The 3,606-nt window shown below is 43.7% G+C and overlaps 1 pseudogene; it reads right to left on the bottom strand.

Moving 5' to 3' along the window:
- Window positions 1-1,900, bottom strand: part of LOC108746630 — an 8,368-nt pseudogene extending 6,468 nt beyond the window's left edge.
- Window positions 1,901-3,606: the final 1,706 nt, after the last annotated feature.

Raw genomic sequence — 3,606 nt, 5'->3', positions numbered from 1 at the left:
CGATTGGCCAATACTATTTTCTTCACTTCATCAATATTTTCGTCTGTTGTTGACGTGCTCGGGCGTCTGGCACGCTCCCCGTCGTTCACATCTTCTCGGCCCTCTGAGAACATTTTGTACCACCGATAAACGTTGCTTCGGTCCAAGGTAGCTTCACCATATGCCACAGTCAACATTCGGAATGCGTCCGCGCACTTAATTTTGTTTTTCACACAAAATTTGATACAGATTCTTTGATCCATTTTTTGGAATAGGCAAAAATCGAAGACGAGCCAAAACACGTGCAAGCAAAGCAGCTGTCAAAAATTAACTGAACATTCAAAATGGCCGAACTTGTCGGCATAAGTGAGAGACATGAGTACCAACATAACGCCACAAAAAATCGAAAATCGAATATACGTAACCCGCGGAAATTCAAAATTTGCGATACTTTTTGAACAGACCTCGTATAATTTTTAATTTGTCTTTATAGATACACATTACAGATACGACGCTAATTTATCGAGACTTGTACTGAGAAATTTGAAAGAATCAATAAAACGTAATTTTACATAATTTCTTTGAGAATTATTTTTAGTTTTATCTTTAGTGCTATCGACATGTTTTGTGAAGGAGATGTATTTTTCCTCGGTTATCGGTAATACATCTACGCGTCCTTCATATGCTGTAGCGATTTCCTTAATTATGAAATGTGCGTCGTAGCCCGATAAATTGTGAAAAACGATCGGAATATATAATGAATTTTTGTAATTTAAATTACAGTTTGAATGCGCTGGACCGCGGTATCTACCGGTTAAGTGGCAATGATCGCGTACCCGCGTGTCGTCCGACGCAAACGGTTTCTCGCAAATGTGACAACACGTCGCGCTATGGTATGCCTCCCATTGTCCTTTCGACAACGTTTCCATGGGCACGTTGACGGATACAATATTTTTCACGCGATGTGTCAAATCGTTCAGTTGTCGCGCGAACCACACTATACAATCTTTATTGCGACGGAACTGGTACGACGATAACGCGTCATCGTACGAGCAACGCACATAGTAACCTATGCTAAATACCTCGTGCTGTTGATACGCATACGTCGACGCATCTTCCCTGTCGGGTTCCGTCTTCCGTAAAATGCACTCTAGGTCGGCGTAGACGACGAATGGAACGCGCTCCTTGTTGCAGAAGTTCCCAAATTCGAGCCACTTTTCGTCCTCGCTCGGCAGTCGAATAGCGCAATCGTTGATCTTCTGGCAGTCCATTGTGTGTGATTGCAATTTCTTATTCGTGCTGAAGTAATGCAAGTATCTGAAAAAAACAAAAAAATTATAGCAGTATCTATATTTTATTAGTAAGATGGGAAATTATAATAATTTTTCATGTGTACTTACCGATCGCAGAAATATTTCTTGTTCTTTTTCCTAGTTATTTGTGATCTCACGATACGCGACAGGTTCTTGATCCACGCAAAGTGGCCGACACCGTCGTCGCGTGGATCTTGCAGGAGATTGACATGCTTGTCCTCCTTGTCACTGGTGAGCCGCAGAGGAAGGACTTGTTTATTCTCGATGCCGTATACATTGATCGACATCGCGTTCAACCGTTCGAATTTCGGAATGTCTTTGAACGTTATCGGAAATTCGATACCCGCGAGATTCAGCACCGTCGTATAATGCGGATACGATGACTCTCGATTTACATTTCTTTCAGCCGGGTACAGAGCGGCGACCACCGACTACGCGAAGCACGCATTGTCCATCGTACTAACGTTGATCACCGCTCGTTTCGTCGCTATTTCCCGCGATACCTGGAAGTAACATCCCGCGCGCATGGGATTTAGTTTGTTCACATTCACTATCAAATTGAGGATTCGCGACAATGCCCACCCACTGTCGCGTTCTTGGAACTCTTCGAGTGATGTCAACGTAGGTTCGATGATATGCTGCTCGTACCACTCGCGCAAATCGGTGTATCGGTATATCTCGCGGTTCTTAGTGTTTATACTTTTAATTTCACGTTTGATATTTGTCATAAACTCGCCGTTGAACGCAGTGTTCACTTTTGCACTACCGTGTCTTTCTATGGCGTCTCGCATACGTTCGAGCACTATTTCTCTCGCGTCTTCCAAAAACCGCCGCGGCTTAATGTAATCGACGTTGACCACTGCACCCGTCAATATACGGCTTTCAAACGCGGCGTCGATCTCTCGCCAGACGAGAGATCTTTCGTCGCGACTCGCGTACCCACCACCAGCGTGCACGAAACGTCGCTCTAATTGTGTCTTTGCACCCGCGAGTCGCGCGATCCTCGCCACATGGATTGTCTGTATCCAATGGTGAGACGCGGACTCTTGGTACGACAAAGCTCTTCGAGCCGCTCGATGCACTCGTCGCATCGTTGCAACCACGCGAAACATTCCATCAGAGTAGCGACCTGGCTGCACTGCTCCAGCAGTTCGCGTTCCAGTCGCTCGTGATTTTCCATTTTTTTTCTTTAGATCGCGTCACACTCTTCCACGGAGCACTTGCACGTGACTCGTTCACACATGTTGCAGCATCGCGACGTATCCAGAAAATCATAATGTTCTAATACTTTTTCGTCTAATACTCGACTACGCTGGCTAATCATCATGTTCGCTCAAGTCACTAAAATAACCAGTATCGTCGGATGGCACTTCTTCGTCGAAATCTTGATTATTTCTTCAAAAACTATATTCGCTTCTTCTAACACTTCGAATACTTCGTCTCTAATAATCGCGAACTGTTCCGGATCCACGTTTCTAACGTATTCGACTACGTTGGCTATGTCTTCAACGCTAGCACGATAGTTAGCCATAATTTTCACGCTGCTCTTATGTAGGCGACCGTCATGATTCGTTCGTCTTGCAGGACTGAGATGTCGATCACTTATGAGCTATTATATATATTTCGTTGCGTCCAGTGGACTCCACGATTTCTTCGTTTCGTGAAAATTTCGATAGAAATAGTCGTTAGGACAAAGCGTGAACATAAAACTCGAGTGTTAACGGTCACCGATCGGTGAATGTGACAATATTCCAGAAATGCATCATTAGAAATTCCAACGATAGTGTATATAAACAGTGTATATAACTTTTTTCTTTCAATAAATTTCGATTACGAGTGATAAGACATGGATCATGTAAAGAAAATCCTATGTAAATACGATCGGTTCAGTAAATACAAAAATCTAAATGTTGATCATGAATCATGTGTAGATAAAAACTCATATTTCCAAACGCGTAAAAGCAAGTTGAAGGGCGTTTTCTCGTCAACAACAGAAAGTTCGATCTGATAGTGTATATAAACAGTGTATATAACTTTTTTCTTTCAATCGTAAAATTTAAGTAAATACTGTCTCGACGAGAGACGCATATTCCATAATAATTGTGTCATGTAAAGCGTCGTGCACACTCTATCTTTCTCTAACGTGTGAACCCTTGTTATCTACGCATTTTTTGGAGGGACGTGGGGTCCACAGCAGCGGCGGCGGTGGCGACGGTGGCGATAACGGCGGCGGTGGCGGCGGCGAGTGATAAAAAAAAATAAGGAATGTGTTACGTCCAAACTCCGCGCGCATGCGGAGCTGAGGGGGTGAACG

Source organism: Trachymyrmex septentrionalis, unplaced genomic scaffold (genome assembly GCF_001594115.1).
Source record: "Trachymyrmex septentrionalis isolate Tsep2-gDNA-1 unplaced genomic scaffold, Tsep1.0 scaffold183, whole genome shotgun sequence".
NCBI lineage: Eukaryota > Metazoa > Arthropoda > Insecta > Hymenoptera > Formicidae > Trachymyrmex > Trachymyrmex septentrionalis.
This window is presented reverse-complemented; position numbering and strand designations above follow the sequence as displayed.